The 19,052-nt window shown below is 36.7% G+C and overlaps 1 long non-coding RNA gene across 1 annotated transcript; it reads right to left on the reverse strand.

Moving 5' to 3' along the window:
• Positions 1 to 3,983: 3,983 nt before the first annotated feature.
• On the reverse strand, positions 3,984 to 17,805 carry LOC105721406 (uncharacterized). Its single transcript, XR_001108323.2, has 3 exons — positions 17,608 to 17,805; positions 8,193 to 8,234; positions 3,984 to 4,903 (listed from the first exon to the last, which is right to left on the reverse strand). It is a non-coding gene; the product is annotated as an uncharacterized LOC105721406 (long non-coding RNA).
• Positions 17,806 to 19,052: the final 1,247 nt, after the last annotated feature.

Here is a 19,052-nt window from a genome sequence, read left to right on the forward strand (position 1 = left end):
CTGTGAAGACCTCTGACATGCCCCAGAGACATTTTCTCCATTGTCTTTGGGATTAACATTTGGCTCTTAGTTACTTATACAAATTTCTACAGCTGGATTGAAATTCTCCTCAGAAAATGAGATTTTCTTTGCTATCACATTGTCAGGCTGCAAATTTTCAGAACTTTTATGCTTTGCTTCCCTTATGCAACTGAATACTGTTAATAGCACCCAAATTACGTCTTGAATGCTTTGCTGCATAGCAACTTCTTCTACCAGATACCCTAAATCATCTCTCTCAAGTTCAATATTCCATAAATCTCTAGGGCAGAGACAAAATGCTGCCAGTATTTTTGCTAAAATATAATTAGATCCATCTTTGTTCCAGTTCCCAACAAGTTCCTCATCTCCATCTGAGACCACCTCAGCCTGGACCTTATTGTTCATATCACTATCAACATTTTTGTCAAAGTCGTTCAACAAATCTCTAGGAAGTTCCAAACTTTCCCACATTTTCCTGTATTCTTCTGAGCCCTCCAAACTGTTTCAACCTCTCTGCCTGTTACCCAGTTCCAAAATCATTTCTACATCTTCTGATATCTTTTCAGCAATGCCCCACTCTACTAGTGTCAATTTACTGTATTAGTCCATTCTCATGCTGCTATTAAAGACATACCCAACCCTGGGAAATTTATAAAAGAAAGAGGTTTAATGGACTTACAGTTCCAAGTGGCTGGGGAGTACTCACAATCATGGTGGAAGGTTAAAGGCATGTCTCACATGGTGGCAGACATGAGAAGAGAGCTTGTGCAGGGAAACTGCCCCTTTTAAAGCCATCATATCTTGAGACTTATTCACTATCATGAGAACGGCACAGGGAAGACTTGTCCCCATGTATCAGTTACTTCCCAACGGGTCCCTCCTACAACACATAGGAATTCAAGATGACATTTTGGTGAGGACACATCCACACCATATCAGTTCCTCTTTTGTCCATCCTTCATGTGTAGTTTGTCTGTCAAACAATAATCTTTAATGGCATTTCCAGGTAACTGAGAAAAAATAAATCCAGAATCTTTACTATAGTTTACAAGACTCTACATTATTTTGCTTTGGTTACTATTATGACTTCTTTTTTCTTTTTCTTTTCTTTCTTTTTTTTTTTTTTTTTTTTTTTTTTGAGACAGGTCTCACTATGTTGCCCAGGCTGGTCTTAAACTCCTGGGCTCAAGCAATCCTCTTACTTGGCCTTCCAAAGTGCTGGGATTACAGGTGTGAGCAACCATGCCTGGTATACTAGTCTGTTCTTGCACTGCTATAGAAAAATACCTGAGAATGGATAATTTATAAAAATATTTAATTGGCTTAGCATTTCACACACTGTTCAAGAAATATGACAGCTTCTGGGGAGACCTCAGGAAACTTTCAATCACGGAAGGCAAAGGGGAATCAGGTATATCTTATATGGCTAAAAAAGAGGAATAGAGAGAAGAAAAAAGTGCCACACTCTTTGAAACAATCAGATCTCATGAGAACTTAGCACCAAGGGATCAGTGCTAAACCATTCATGAGAAACTACCCTTTGATACAATAGCCTCCCATCAGGCCACACCTCCAACACTGGGGATTACAATTCAACATAGATCTGGGTATGGACATAAATCCAAACCGTAACACCTGGCCTCTCTCTGATTTCATTTTCTACCACTTCTTCTCTTGCCACACCGGTCCTTTTTGCAGTTTCTTTATCGTGCTGAGAAAGTTCCCATTTCAAGGCCTTTGATTTGCCATTCTCTAACTTGAGAATTCTTTTCCCAGATATTCATATAACTCATTTACTCACTTAATCTAGATGTCTGTTCCAATACGTACTTCACAATAGCAAGTTCCTCACTGCCCTTTCTAAACAACCATATTTGTCATTCTTTGATCCTTATCCTACTTTATTTTTCCCTTGTAATATTTATTATCATCTGACATTATATAGATATTTGTTCTGATTTATTTATTTCTTTTCTCCCCAAGCAACTGTGAGCTTCATGGAAAGTCAGAGACTAATTTTTTTTTTCACTGCTCTAATTCCAGTGCCGGGAAGAGTGCCTAGGACATAGTATGAAATGAAGGAATGAACAACAATGGTTCAGAGTTGGGTTTTGGATAAGTAAAGAAAAGTGTTGTATAGAATCTCAGACTTTCTTTCCTACTACTAACAAGCTGGACTCAAACAGATCATCTTTGACATAAGCACTAACAAACTAGGCTGCCAGTTTGTCAGCTTAGCACCTGACAAAGTCAAACATGCATTAGTGACTGACTATATACAATTAATTAGTGGCCAAAATATTCAATAAACATAATTTATTTAAATAATGATCAAATGATTAAATATCAGATAGAATAATAATCGTACATGGACCTGGAACCCTGACAAGCATTAGGAAATGTCTTTGGTGGCCTCGTTCTTAAATTCTATAATTTTTCCCATCTTCTATATTCTGTATTCATATCACTGGTCTGATAAATTTTCTTGGATCTTTATGTTAAAACAGCATGAAATACGTAAATTATTTTTTAAGTCATAGTTGTCGTTTAGTTGATATTTATTGCTTTTACAGAAATGCAGCTAAGAAATTCATTTATCATCATTTATCATGAGTGTCCAGGTCAATATTGTTTACTTCATTCTGAGAATATGGTGTTATCTGGTGTTTGGTTTAAGTCAATTAAATTCAGAGCATGCTGCTAGGAAATGAAGGGATTCTCTGGAGAAAATGACATATTTCCTGCCTCAAAGAGACTGTCAGTTCTAACATTGATATAAATTGGGTTTCTTTCTGGATATGACACTTGGTTTGTTTCTCGCTGAGTCAATCTTTCCCTTAGATTCCTCAGCTGAAAAATAAAGCTAATAACATCACTGTTAAGAAAAAAATAGTAGAGAATGGTAAGGTAATGTTTACAGTTGGAACTTAATAAGGTACAAACTAATACATTCTAGAATGTTTTGCTTGTGTGAATCAATAAAGAAAATGGAGTCTGTTTTAATTTTGATTAGAGCTGTAATATCTATTACAACTAGAATATATAACAGCCCAGTGGTTTTAAAGTTTTTTGTGAATTATGTTAAATGAAATTTTAAGCTGAAGCATAAGCAAACAAACTTGTTAAGACTGGAACTATGCACCTGGGTTTTGCTTAAATGGAGTTTGACGTCTCTAAGACTTACCTATTGGAAATTTGTCACAGATACAAATGCTTTTAAGCAGAGTCTGACGGTTTTATGGCCTCTCCCACTAATTTAGATACAGTTTTCCCATTTGGCACCATTAGACATATATTACTCATTTCCAGGGCAGCAATATAAGTTGTCCCAACACACAGAAATAAGGGAAAGAAATTTAGTTGCCTTGGTTTTAAGAATAACTCGAGTCTTCATCTCAGTAATCTCCATTTGCTATTTTTAAACTATAGACAGCCTTCCTAAATTCATGGTATCCAATCCTTGTTTCTGTGATGTTGTCTGAAAAATTAAAAGCTCATCAGTGATGTACGCTTGCCCTAAATATGATTATCTGTCACTCAAATGTACTCACGTGCACACACACACACACACACACACACACACACAACCTGATTCCATTCAAATTGTTGGTCACAACCAAAAGTGAACTTGCCTTTATCTGTTCTGCCAAGACAGTGTGGACAGAGATCTTGTAGTCTCACATTCACCGCTGTATCTTAAACAGCAACCACACTTCCTTTGTATTTATACGTGTACACAGGCATGCATTTATTTATTCACCATTCAGTAGAATACATGCATGTTTTCTCTGTATCTGACACTGTTCTAAAGACAGGGAAGTAACATTGAGGAAATTGCTTTCTGCTCCATGGAGCTTACAGTCCTATGCATGGTTGGTGCCCTATAAATATTTGTTCAGTTAATGAAAACATTTTCTTTGCTCATAAATAAAGACACAGTCATGGGAGAATTTTTTTAAAACTAAACTTTAGTTTTTAAAGCAGGTTTAGGTTCACAGCAAAATTGAGCAGAAAGTAGAGCTCCCCTATAACCCTTCACCCCCGCACACAGCTTCCCTGCCATTAACATCTTGCACCAGAGTGGAACTTTGCTACAGTTAACAAACCCATATTGACACTTCATATTACTCAAAGTCCATAGTTAACATTGTGGTAAACTCTTGGTGTCATACATTCTTTAGGTTTTGACAAATAAATAATGATTATGTATCTGCCATTAAAGTATCACACAGAATAGTTTCACTGCCCTAAAAATCTGACTAGACTTTAGAAATTCTATTTTGAGATTTAGAGAAACTAGATTGATTGGCAGCTTCTTTCAGATTTTCTTAACAAAAAAGTTCTGGTTTATATGATATTTGGATTTCGGAGTTACCAGCCACCCAGGCTGAAACATGCTTTCAGATCAGGTGATCTCACAAATGCATAAGGGATCTGGTTTCTCAACCTCTAATAACAAAGTAGTTTCTGAAGACTTCCCCAAAATGAGATAGTTCATGAACTTTAAAAAAAAAAAGCTCTGCCTTTATTATCACTATGCATGAGCATAACTTTGACAGTCCTTTGTTTAGTCCTTCTTTCTTCTTCTGCAAAAGGGTGGATGATTTGATTTTCAGAGACATGTTGTCTAGAGGTGCTTCTTTATAAATTAGAAATTATTCCTGGTATGAACCCCTCATCAGTGATGACACAATCATAAAGGCTGAATGGGATTACTCTTCAGACTTTCCTTTTGCATTTGACCACTCAGTGGGCTCTGGTCTTTCAAGCCTAGAGACCTCAGAAAATGGGATCCATTGAACACAGTACTCTCTTTCTGACCCAGAGATTCTTGGAACATCAAACACAATTTGAAAGTCACGGTTTCCAATTTCCTCATTTTCTAGAGAAGAAAGCAGAGACCCACAAACATAAATCTACTTGCTTCAGGCCATATAGTTCAGTAGAGATAAGTTACACCAGAACATCAAGATTTGCAACATTCATTTTCACTGCTCCATATTAATGATATATTCTATGATGTATTGTCATCAAAGTCAATTAATTGTAAATCATGATTCAATAGAATTTTGCTTAGAGATAATATCTCTGATTTAGTAAAGAATTTTTTAGCAAAATGAATCAAAATTTTTCCTTTGAGGATACAATTTTCAGGAAACAGAAACATGACATTTCACACCTACAAACATTTCTTGGTCCTAAAAATGTTCAAGAATCCTTTAATAATATTGCTCTTTTCTTTCTGAATTCCATGTGCCAGGGCATCAGCAGTCATTTGCAGGATTCTTGAATTTCTTCAAATTCTATCATTTTGTTAGATATGACTGGTGTGGACATAGGATGAATCAACTTTATATGTAAATATATATACATATGGGCATTTAACCCTATTTAAACTTCAGTGTAATTATGACCAATACAACTATTCAACTACTGAAACCAGAACAAAAGAATGTCTTAAGCCTCTGAAATTCCTGGGGAACTTAGGCAAGCCACGTAAAATGATTCTCATGGATGTTGGCCCTGGTATGAGCATAGCCACCATCATGGTTTCTGTCTTCAAAAAATATATATCACATTTAAATCATCTAAGAATAGTGCAAGAGTTCACTACCTCTTCCATCTGATTATAGAATTTTTGAAATAAATGGAAACTGATAATTTCTTTGAGTCAGGGACTATAGCATCCCTTAAGGTTTCACTGGAGTACTCATTACGGAAGGATGTCTACACTGTTTTGAAGACCTCATGAACAAAAGTTCACAGAGTTTTAATAATAAAAAGCATTTATATGATATGTTAATATGTTTGCACATGATTTTTCCTACTATGTATGGCAGTAATGAGGATAAAATGTGATACCAAAGGCAAAATGTTAAGCACAGAGTCTGAAACAATTATAGGGTTTAATATATTTCATTTCTATGTCACCAGAAGTAAACACAAAAGAAATTCCAAAGACAGTAAGCTAGTTGCATATGAACGTTTTTCTACTAGACTGTAAGCACTTAGAGCAGCTACTATTATTTTTTTTCTGCATTCTTGGTACCTAGTTTAGTATACTACTGAATACTAGAAAATAATTTGAGAAGAGTGCAGAAGAGAGGATAGGGTGGGAGAGGAGAGGGAAATGGAAGGAAGGAAGGAAGGAGGGAAGGAAAAAAAGAAACAAAAAAGGAAGAGTGAGAGTAAGGGATAGCAAACAGGCAAAGAGACAGATTTCTCCAATAATTTCCTGCCACTTTCAGTATAGACAGACATCCAACTATTTAGCATGGTTTACAAGACAATTCTTTGCTCTGAGAACCTCTGTAACCTCTTTAAATACATCTCATGTTCAGCTTCAGTCACACCCAATTAAGGGCATTTCCTCTAATATTCAGTCACAGTCCTGGGCTTTGCATTTGTTATTCCTCTAATTAGAACGCATCCCCTCTTCATCTCTGTCCCCTTGTCAATCTAGCTAACTTCTTATCCTTTAAGCCTCAGCTAGTGCATTTCATATAATCACAGTAAGTATTTTTTTTTTTACTTTCCTCTTACATCTTCTCTTTCTGTTTCAATAAGATGTCTTGTCATTTTTTATGTATTTATACATGATAGTATATTTGTTTTCTCAGAATATACCCCAAATATTTTTATTTACCATTCTGTTTTACTCACACCAAATTCAGTAAAATTACAGGTTACAAAATTAACATACAAAAATTAGGCACATTTGTATACAGAAATAACAACCTACTTAAAACAAATAAATCCCACTATATTTCATGATAAAAGTATCAAGAAACATAAAATAATGAGGAGTAAATTTAACAAAAGATTTATAGACTGAAAACTATAAAGCACTGATGAAAGGAATTGGAGAAGACACAAATAAATAGAAAAATATCCTGTACTCATGGACAGGAAGAATGAATATTGTTAAAATGTCCACAATGCAAAGCAATATACAGATTCATACAATCTCAATCAAAATCTCAATGACATTCTTTATATAGGTAACAAAATTCATCCTAAAATTAATATGGAACCCAAAATACCCCAAATAACCAAAACAATTCTTAAAATAAAAAACAAAGTTGGAAGCATCACACTTTCTGATTTAAGACTTCATTGTAAAGCTATATTAATCAAAACAGTATGGTTCTTGCATGAAAAAGAGACACATGGCCCTGCTCAGTGCTAACATTACCCCAAAATGGAATCAGGGCACCATCTGGTTCTGTCAGACTGTGTTTACACTCCAACACCACCTTGTTTCCTTGGGATGAATGAGGTTTTTTCCATTGGTGTTTAGCTGGAGTAGGGAAGATGCCACCAAAAAAAAAAAAAGTTTTGTGCTGTCAGGCAATCTTTTTTCATGTCTCTTGGCTAAAGGAACAGGTTTTCTTTGGAGCTTTGTGTCCATGTCAATTGGGGGTTTGGGGTTGGAGGCTTCTGGATCTCCCTGTCCAGAATATATGGAAGGCACTGAGAAATCCAGTGGGCCTACTGCTATGTCTTTCGTCAAGTTCTGCGATCCCTAGGCAGAACATTTTCTTTCTACATTTTGGAGGCTTTTCCTATGTTTGTTTGTTTGCTACATAGATCCAAAGTTCTTTTGTTGTAAGAAGGATCTGGGAGGAATGGTACTACTAATCTTGATGGAATCTGGAGACCTCCAAGGCTAACTTTTTTCATGTATTAAAAGTATTTAAGTTCAAAAGTATAACCATTACATTACCTAGGTGTGTGTGTTAAATATGTGAAAATATAATAAAATATAGTACCTGCCATAGGACCCTGCTATAGTGATATGTTTCCCTTACACAATATAAGAGGGTTTAAATCTTAGTCTCTCTTCTCTGCATTGCACTTTTCATTCATTCGTATATTTATTCAGTTACTCCTTTGATCTATGTTTGTTAACTGGTTTATACAAGCCACAAAACTCCAGGAATATAAAGATTAAGATATATTTTTACTCCAGTTTTGCTGCATTTACCCAATAGCCCAAATGAACAATTTAAAAATAATTGACTTCTTCCTCTCCATTAACCATGCACCCTACATAAAATTTATCAGCAAATTTATGTCCCCTCTAATACAAGTCATAAATCCATCCAGGTTTCTCCACATTTCTTATGAGCATCTAATTCAAGCTGCTATCATCTTTCATTAAAGCTCACCTTTCAAGCTGATCTCCCTCTCTCAACCAGCAGCCAAGTAACCTGTTAAAAGTATCAATAGGAACATGTTAGTGCCCACCTTAAAAGCCCTCCTATAGTTTTCCTTGAGATGAATGATAAAATCCAAATTATTCATAATGGATCTTAATAGTTTGCCTATTCTTCCAATCTACCTTATATGACTCTACTATCTCTCTTTAAGCTTTATACTTCTCCAAGTTGCTCAAACCCCAACCTTTTTTCTACCCTGAGTTCTCTGCCTGTGCAGTTTTCTCAGACTTAACATTCATTCCATCACCCCTTTCCCAGAAAATTTCTGTTCAACATTTTGAGCTCTTAAGCCCTTGAAGTTTCTTAAGGCTTTCCATTTCTTCTAAAATTACTGAACATCTCTGTGCCTGCCACTGTATTTGGAGCTGGAGATAAAGCAGTAGACAAGACAAAAAGACAGAATCTTAGCTTTTGTGGACCTCATATTATATGTGAAGACAGACAATGTATATGAAAACACAGCAATTAGCAAACTTTCAGATAATGATAAGTGCTCTGAAAAAGACAAACATGATATGATATGGTGGAAATATGCTGGTGGTATGGGTAGAATGGGACTGATTTTGGAACAATACATTAGAGATAGTCTCTTTGAGGAGATAGTATTTGAGTTGAGAGATGAATAGTATGAAGGAGTCAATCATGTAAAGATCTAAGGAGGAAGAGGATTTTAGGCAGAGCAAATAACTAGTGCAAAGACAGAAGAAAAATGGGCATGCTTGGTAAGCAGATGAAAGGCCAGTATGGTGAGGCTTTGATGGTAGGCAGTGATCTTGAAGAGGTGGGCAGAGATCAGATCATGCAGGACCATTCAGCTCTTGATGAGCTTTGGGAAATATTGGAGTGTAAACAGAAGCCACAGAAGGGGTTTAAAGCAAGATAGTGACACAATTTTATTTATATGTAAAAAGGTCACTCTGGTCATGAAGTGGAGAATAGTTTGTGAGTAGGCAAAGAACAGAAGGAAACTGCTTAAGATGCTGTCTTCATGGTCTAGGTAAAAGGTAATGGCAGCTTGAAGGAGAGGAGAGAAGAGGAGAGGGTCATTACAGTTTGAAAGTCTTGCCAGTACTCTTGAATTCCCCTCAGTTGTCCTCCAGGCATGATCACCCTCTCTTCTTATAACAGCATAGGTAGATATGTTTTGTTGGGTATTTTGCATTGTCTTGTTCTATAATTTGTGTAATTGGTATCATAACTTTTTGTGTCTTTCACTCCCATCTTTCCATATTTTAAGATTTTTCTATCATGTTGCAGGCAGCTATAATTTGTTAATTCTCATTGCTGTTATACCATTCCATTAGTGATTCTATAAAAAATTTACTAATTTGGAGGGTAGCAAAGTATGTCACTCCAAAATATTCCACTTTGGCATAAGGGTTATTTTGAATTGAAGGCAACTGAGAAGAAGCAGATACAAGAAAAGTTTTCTGTCCTCCCACATTTGCCTAAAAGCAGGGCATACATTTATAAAGATGTCTCCCCTTCCTCCTCTACTGGGAAGGACAAAGATTGATCACCAGAGATACATTTAGACTTTTATAAGCCAGGAAACAGAACTAGTGGAATGAGCAAAACAAACTTTATTAACTAGACTTTACCTACCATTAGTCTCCCATAACTTGCCACCTTCTTTCTTTGAGCTAAAGATTTTATATAAACTGAAGTTCTAGCTCATCTCTTTGAGAATTACTCATTTCTTGGATAGGTCTCATGTATATGTGAAATATACATGTTAATAAACTTCTATTTGCTTTTCCTTTGTTAATCTGTCTTTCGTTGCAGATATCCCAGTCAAGAACTCAGAAGGGTAGAGGAAAAGTTACTCTTTCTTCCTACACATTTTGCTGTTGATGGATATGTGGGTAATTTCCAGTTTGGAACTATTACTGATAGTGCTGCTATGAACATTCTAGTGCATGCTATTTGGAGATACGAAGTAGGATTGCTAGGCCATAAGACACGCATATGTTCAACTTTAGGAGATACTGCCAGACCATTTTCCAAAGTAATTGCACAGATTTTCATTCCCACCAGCAATTAATGACAATTCCAGTTACTTGGCACTTTTAAAAAAAAATTTTCATCATAGCCATTCTGGTAGGTTTAAGAGGTATAAATTTCTATTTTTTGATATGTTTATTTCTTATATTTACTCTCTATTTTTTTAAGCCTTTGACCTACACTCTTTTTTTGTTTCTTTTACTTTTAGACACCAACTTCCAAGCTCGAATATCTTTTCATTTCATCAATATGTTCACAATCCTCTATTAGTCTTTGCTGCCAAGTAAAAGAAGAGCACTTGCTTTCAGTTATTGCTTTCATAAGCCTTCTTATCATTGAAATACAGAAGTATTAAACTTTCAACAATCCTACATTGTCTTACATTCACTGTAGGCTCTAAGCATGATTCTGTGGATTCACGGGAGTTTTCTCAGTAGCTGATTTCAAAGTCCCTTACATCTTCAACTTTTATTTTATTTGAGTAATTTTCATCATTCTTTTTGTGAATCCTCTTCCATTTGGATCAGGCTTTACTTGTTTCTGCATCAATGGTATTTCCCCTTTTACCACCCGTTTTCACCCAGTCTAGGGTCCCAAAGCAACTCTTAGATATAATTATTCCACTTTGATAGAAAGTTCTATTTTATACATGAGTTTAATTTTCCAGAAATTTAAAAGTTATTTTCCCTAGAGAAAAGGGTCATGGAGCAGCACCATTTTTAAATGCTTTAAAATAGAAAGTCTTTAATAATCAAAGTAATTCAAGATCATTTTCATAGATATAGAATTATCCAACTTGTTCCTAAATCAACCTAAGAGTTGACAGTCCTTACATACTTTGGACGATCAAAGTGATTAATACTTCTGGGATTTTGCCTATCCTAGCACTCTGTCAAATAGTAATTACTTCAGCTGAAGGTTACGGGTATTACAGTTTAGGACTGTACCTGCAGGTGTGCTTGTGGGAATACCATTGATTCAGAAAATAAAGAACAATAAGGGTCTACAAGCAGGTAATTGAATTCCCTTGCACATGTACTTATAAAAACATGCCTTGTTGACACTGCTAGCAGTTAATGAGGTATTGAGGTGCTGCTATCAGAGTCCCTTTAGCCACATTATTCCACGTTCTGCTTTTAAATAATTATAAATAGTGTTGGAGAAATCTCAGAATAAACTATTGTCTTCTCATCGTCCACTGCTAGGGTTCAGTTATGGTTAGATAAGTTGCAGAACAGATTTATTAGAAATTTTCTCATGACTGGGAAGCTTTCTACAAAAGAACATAAGCTGTGTCCACTGCTGAGTTTCAAACATATCTGATCCTATCTGATGAACTGGTGAGTTGGCCCCAAAAAAGTCTGATTGTGAGCGAGAGATTAAGAGCTCTAGGGAACTCATTCCAAGGAACCAGGCAAATGGTCCTGACCCGACAACAAAGCCATCAGAGGAGGAGAAACTCTGAGTACAATGTCTTGTGTGTTGCATGATTTCCTTCTAGGCTCAGCTTCATGGATCTAAAAGTTAAAACAGGAAGATTTTTGTTTTTTTACTAAACACTGTAAAGCACGATATGGTGCTTCCTTGATGCAGCAGCTTCTCTGCTAGGGGGCTTTGCAGTTCCAGGGTGTGTCAGAGGCTGCTTGCTGTGTTTAAATACTTTGTGGCACAGGCAACACTAATTTTCACTACTGTAACAAATCTATTTAAAAAATGTTTGAAGGGAAACAGGACAACTCTCAAAACCTTTCACAGGTCACACTCACCTTTGTAGTAACTGAGACCTTAGTGTGGGCCTTCAGACACCTTGGGTGCCCACACAAGCAAGAGGAGAGTGTCTCATAACCATCAAGTTGTGTAGTGATCAGCAAGCAGCCTCTGACACACCCTGGAACTGCAAACACCACTGGTAGAGAAGCTGCTGCATCAGCGAAGCACCATATAGAGCATATAGTCAGAGGAGCAGCATAGATGCTGAATTAGGTCTTGTTATATGAGACATTTATTGGAGACTCTCAGAATCTTTCATAGCCAGGTATGTGGAGTTAGGGTGGGATGCTGTGATAGAAAATTTTTTTCAAAGGTTGGATTTTTCTGTGTAGCCAGGGTAATTTGACTTATCATAGTATAAAAAGTTTAAATTCTCCTTAAAATTAAAAGTCTTCTCTGCATATGTCCAATCCTCCAGCTATATAAACATCAATGTGTTCATTTATACATATTCAGAGACTGCCTTTATTTCTTTCCTCTGAAGACAGAAACAGAATTATTTGCCCATGTGGTTGTGCTTGTTATATAATTTCCTACATTTTAAAGTTCTTTGTCTTGTTTTAATAATCTTAATTTTAAAGTTCTTTCTTAAATCCCTTTCTCTCTTCGGTTTAATTTTGAAAATGGTTCTTTGAGACCTAAAATAGCAATATTTCAATTAAAATGGGCATATGTGTTGTATAACTCCTGGTTCTAGCTAATTGAAAATAGAATCAAGAGACTAAATAAAGAACAAATTTCAGTGCCAACTTTATTATTGGTAAAGCTAGATAGAGAACCCCGCCTAGATTTGAGGCCAGGTTGGCACTTCCTATGCCTTCTCCTGAACTAAGGCTACCCAGGTTTTAGGAATGTAATCATCTACTCTTAGGCAGAGACATTGGATCAGAGAGAGCAGAGAACAAGCTGGGCTTGCCAGAGGCCTTTTTTGGTTTGGCTACAGAGGATAATGGAAATGCAAGTCAGGCCCTTAGCGCTTGAGAGTAAGTGAATTTTTGGAATGGGGGAGGGAAAAGGGAATCCCTTAGCAATGCAGCATTTCAATTAGTGACCCCCTGCCTCCCAGTGTGGCTCACAGACATTAAACTCTCCAAGAACTCACCAATTAGATATTTTACCTCTGCTCTTACGTGACTATTTTCAAATTCCCCTCTCTACAAGGAATAACAGAAAAAGAAATCAGGGAATGAGCTTTCTTTTTGAACACTTTCAGTTTGTTCCCATAACCTTTGACCACAACCAAGCATATGGTTAACCAAGGTCGTGGCTGTATCTCTTCAGAGGAGTGACTAGCAGAGTATGAGAAGAGCCCCACTCCCTAATCGGGAGGTCTATCACTGTCCCCTGGATCTCCTTCAGGGACAACAGTCAATAATTTGATTTTTGTTCCCAGAAATTTCAAGTATTGCTCAGAATAAACCATTAACTGATGTAACTCACAGGGTACAATGCACTTTTAGCCAACAGCTCATCCTCTATCTAATTTCCAACTTCAAATTATGACCAGCTATATTGTCACATAGTTCTTATTAGAGAGTATATAAAAAAATTCAAACAAAATACCTCCAATAATACAGTATACTTCATAGTTGATTCAAACTTAAATAACATGGAATTCCCTGTATTATTATATTCTGAGAGAGAAATTAGGGACCCAAAACAAAATCCAATTAAAGTTCATTAAATTTTAAAGAAATTAAAATCAAAAATCTTTCCTATTCAATGGTTTTCTATTTTTGGTCAGAACAATTTCACTCATGTAGAATCTGGGCTCTTTCAGAAGCAGATTGGGCCCTTTTCCATGAGAATAAGGGTACCAACTTCAAAATTTAATTACTCCATTTCAAGTCACTCAATTTCAAGCCACATCATGTGTGACATGCCATCAGACAAAGAATCCATAAAGTCAATAGGATACATATAATGATCTCAGCTGTGGCTCTCACCCATGCAATTTAGAATAGATGAAATAATTTCAATTCCCTCAAAGCAGTTATTCCTGTTCATAATACAATGAGACATTGCAATTGCCAGCATTGAACCATAGAAAGCCGGAAGAGAGTAGATTTGAATTCAGCCTTGCCAGAATGCCCAATAATCTAGGCTAGTTTATCAAGCGTTTAACCTGTGAACTTAAATTCCAGTATAAGAATATTTTAATTAAGAAGTTAATTATGGCATCGCTTCCACATTTAATACATTCTTACATTTTGCAATATATATATATGTGTGTGTGTGTATATATATGTATATAAATTTTCTGTGATGGCCTTACCAGCCTTCAGGCCTTATTTGAAGCTCTTTTCTTTCATTTTATATGCATTTCACATCTTTTCATTTCCATATCTCCTCGGAGCCGTATGATTCTGGCATGTGGATGCTGAAGGGTGAGCATGCTGCCAAGGGATACAACCTCTTCTTCCTCTGGAGGGCAGAGTTCCCCACATTTAGAGTCCATCCTCCAGAAATCATTGCATTGTGTTCTGCACAATGTCAATCTTCTGCTTTTTTTTTTTTTTTTCTGGATTTCTCCAACAACAAAAGTATCTAAAGGCATTTTTAGCAGCGAGCCATTTGTCTGCTGCTACTGTCTCCTCCTCTAGAATGCCTTGGGCTTACGGATCCTGCGCCTTAGAGGGATCTTTCCTTTGTCTCCACATCACAATTGCCTTAGTTGGAGATTTTCCTCCAGTAGATTCTTGAACTGAAGCAGCTGCTGATTTTTAGAAGCTTGCGCCCTTAGTGGATTAAGAGATGACACACATTTCCTACCTTTGTGCATTTTGCCCAATACTGCCTTTCCAGAACTTTGGGGTTGGTAGAGCTTTAATCCCTAGGTTCCTTCCATGTCATCCCAAATTTTGCTCTTTGTCACCTTTCTGTCACTTCCCCATAGTGTTCTGTTTCTCTTTGTTCCTCTACTTCTGTCAGCTAGGCCCAGCTGAGCTTTTAAAATTTTACTGATTTCTCAAAATTTTCTCCTCTTCTCTTGTCTAAAGGAACAACAATAGTATTAATTATAACAACTAACATTTATTGAGCATTTACAAGGTGTCAGATCTTATGCCTAGAGATTTAAAGGCAGGCATGCTTATTTCCAAGTTACAGATGAGGGTATTGATAATTAATGAGGTTAAAGTATTTTTTGAAGTTTACAAAATTTAGATGAAACTAAAAGATAAAGTTAGAGGAAAGAGATGAATTACCCATTATTCACACTTTAATAGAACATCTCTATCCCTAACACATGTACACAAAGTTCCTCACTTTACCAGTCACTACTGCAGTAGAGATGAGTAAATGAAGAGGTGGAGATACCAGGATCTATTTGGTTTGATCTGTATCAGGATCTAAAGGCAGCATTTCTTTGTGGTCAGTGGCCCAAAGTTTCTAACTGAAATGTCATGGAGACTAAATGATTTCATATAAATTAGCTCTCATTACTGAAATAATTGCTGCTCTTTTCTCAAGAATATTGCAAAAGCCTCCAATCCACTATAGCCATGTGAGGAGAGAGGGAATTACTGTGCTCTCCAATAGTAGCCAAATCCTACACATTCAGACAAGGATGTGACTATTCACATTATACTGGAAGGAGAGCCTGTTGATTAATTCACATCATATTTCTCTCTTTCCTACAGTGTGGAGGAAGAGCTCTGTGTGTTGATTACTATTTAATGTTTGACTATGTGACTACTTCCCTTTTATGATAGTAGTGCTTGATGATTTATTCACAGTTATACACAAACATTAAGAAGTTTTTTCTAAGAAACTGATTTGATTTTGACATAATATAGGCAAGTCATTGCAAAAAATGATAAAATGCTTAAACAAGAAAAGAAAATGAAAGTCATTGATGATTCTACTTCCAAGAGGCAATTCCTTAAATATTTTGGTGGTAATCAATTAGGGCTTTTTCTGTTATAATTACACAAACCTTAGAAAAGGTAAAGCGTCACAACCACTTTTAAAGCATTTACTAATTTTTAAGAATGTGTGCTTTTTTTTTTTAATATATCGTTTGAAAAAATCTAGGCTGAGTGTGGCGGCTGTAATCCCAGCACTTTGGAAGGCTGAGGCATGTGGATCACCTGAGGTCAAGAGTTTGAGACCAGCATGGCCAACATGCTGAAACCCCGTCTCTGCTAAAAATACAAAATTAGCCAGGCATGGTGGTGGGCTAATTTTAATCCCTGCTACACAGGAGGCTGAGGCAGGAGAATCGTTTGAACCCAGGAGGCAGAAGTTGCAGTGAGCCAAGGTTGCGCAACTGCACTCCAGCCTCAGTGACAAGAGTGAGATTGTCTCAAAAAAAAAAGACAACTATGTTAACACATAGAGACATCAACATTTTTAATGCTTTGAGGTAGTCCTTTGTATGGTTGTATCTTCATTTATATGTCCATTCCCCATAATCGGCATTTAAATTAGGTCCAGTATTTCACTATTAAAATATATGCTAAGATGAATATTATTTTACATATATATTTGTGCATTTGTCCCATTATAGTCCAAAAGATGAACAAATGAATAATTTTTTAGTGTTTCACAGAAGATGTATTAAAAATCAGGGACATTTGCTGGCACATACAAACCAGAATGTGTCTGAGAGGGGGAGGATATACAGAGAAATGTATTTTGTTTCTGAAGGCAAAGCAAGTCTAAATCATGATTTGCTCCTCAATTCAGTTTTGCTGATCTTGCAATTAAAAATTCTTGCAAGAATTTGAAACTAGCTTGACTATAAATTTAGTTTCCATTGTTGTTATAAACTTTTCCATTATTCTGTGCTTTTGTAACTATTTTGTTAATATTTTTCATTAAATTGTATGTTTTTAAATATAAAGAATTGCAAATAAGAAAACATGTACAATGCTTTTTGAGACACAGTCTTCAATTTTGCAAGAAAATTCTGTTATTTTCAACAACGTTTTTCTGTTTTGTGGGAAACTTTATCTCTAAGTTACTCAACCACTAGTTAAAACAACAAGGTCGAAGAGAAATTCTCTGCTGGATTATGTCACAATGAAGAAGAACTCTAGACTGTTTTAAAGGGTGGTAATATCTGGTCTAGGTATGGAGAGAAGCAGCTCATACCCACGGGACGATAGAGGGGATCCTCACACTTCTGAGTCAACTCACTGCCACAGCTTTACCCATGTTTTGCTATGGAATCTTTTTAGACCACCAGTTAGGACCAGAAAGAAAGTCAGTAAACCAAACTCAGGGATTGACCTCCCAGTAAAAACAAGTAGAAGAAAAACAGGTATGAGTAGCCGATATTTAATCTTTCATAACTTTACTTCAAGTTGATGATTGGCCTACTAATAGGTATCATGGCTATAATTTCAGCATCCATATTTCATTCTTCAGTCATTTATTCAACATTTATTTATTGAGCATTTGTTATATTACAGGTTATGTTATAGGTTCTGGAGATGCATTAGTAGACAAAACAGAAATTGCTGCTCTCGTAATGAATGAATGACATTTTGTGATTCAGCAACCTGTCTCAGATATACCTAGATATTTAATATCAAATTCAGATCTTTGGAATTTTTGAACATAGTTTCCTGACACCTTTTCATACCTGAGAGTGAGGGAATGTATTCCCTTCCCGGGTCCAAAAGGAGGCCTGGTTTCAAAGGCAAGAACTTCCCGGCACCGTACCTCCACCTACGTCTCCATCAGGAAGCATAGAGGTCTTTGTTTAACTTTTGCACCTGTGGGAAGATAGACTGCCCAGGTAAGTTTCTTTTATCTAAAAAGCCCACCAGAAGCTATGGGACGACTCTGGGCCAAACAACAAATCAAAGGTCAGAATCAAAGATCAATCACTCTAGCGGAAGTTTAAAGGAACTCTTTTCGTAGAACAGAAAACTTGAATAGGGCGGAAATTACTCCCAGGTTAAAAATCCCCTTCTGTCTCATCTGGGCAGACTCCTTCTCTGCAACCCCTTCCACAACATTGTGGGAGCTGCTTTTCTTTCTCCTTTTTCTCTCTCTCTGCCTAAATAAATCCCGTCTGCAAAACTCTTTGGGGTCTGATATTTACTTAAAACGACCCAGTGGGGTCCTCTCCCCCATTCTTGGGTGAGTGAGGGACCAAGGGCCTGGAAGAACACATCCTACTGGGGACCTGAGCCTATCATCTGCAATTCGGTCTCAATAGTTTATGATTTTTATATTTGACTCTTGACTGTCCTAACATCGATAAACTCTACATGGCAATTAGTAACAAAGACATAGCAATTTGATTGTGCACAAAATCAGTGTTTATGCTTGTGAAGGAGTCACAGATTTACATCCACAGAAAATATAGCTTACTTGCAATAACTGATGTAATCTTTCTTTAACAGCACCTCCCTACCACCCTCACCAACAATGCTGTGGAGCAGAGAAAATATAATTTAGTTTAATTCAGTAACTTACACTGATCCAACAATTTAAACTTTGTTTTATAGATGACCATCTTATTTGGGTAAATTCTGCATCTTTCAGGGTTCCCATCTTTCCCTCTGGTATTTCCAAGAGGGTCTCAAATTGCAAAACATGGAGGGTTACATAACCCATAGTGGTTGAGAAAATGTTAGCTCCACTGACAGGTCTCGGTATCTGCTGATGTACCATGCTGACGTTTGTGCCTGGGGAATGTATTGCATCCTCCTGGATCTGATCAAGGCCCAGAGACCACCCCCCACCCAACTCCGACTCAAGCTTACCTTTACTTACTGGTGCTAAGAGGGCTTGGGTGTGACTGCAGGACGCTATACATGGCTGTACTTGACTCCTAGATCACTCGATGCCTGCCAGACCACTGTGGAACCTCCAGCAGTTACCATCACTGGACTCCCAACTATCTCTACATCCCCACATTCATCCCACTCTGCAAGCATGTGGTATTTTTCAAGACTTTTTCATGGCATGTGGGAGTTAAGAGTGATTTGAGAGTTTTATCTAATGCTCTTTTTATGCCTAAGATTCCAAGAGAAGGTCAGAAGGAACAGGCTCTGAAGCTATGTCCTCTTTGAGGTA

The sequence above is a fragment of the Aotus nancymaae genome, unplaced genomic scaffold (assembly GCF_030222135.1).
Source record: "Aotus nancymaae isolate 86718 unplaced genomic scaffold, 86718_ANA_hifiasm-v0.15.2.pri h1tg000103l, whole genome shotgun sequence".
In the NCBI taxonomy this organism is placed as follows: domain Eukaryota; kingdom Metazoa; phylum Chordata; class Mammalia; order Primates; family Aotidae; genus Aotus; species Aotus nancymaae.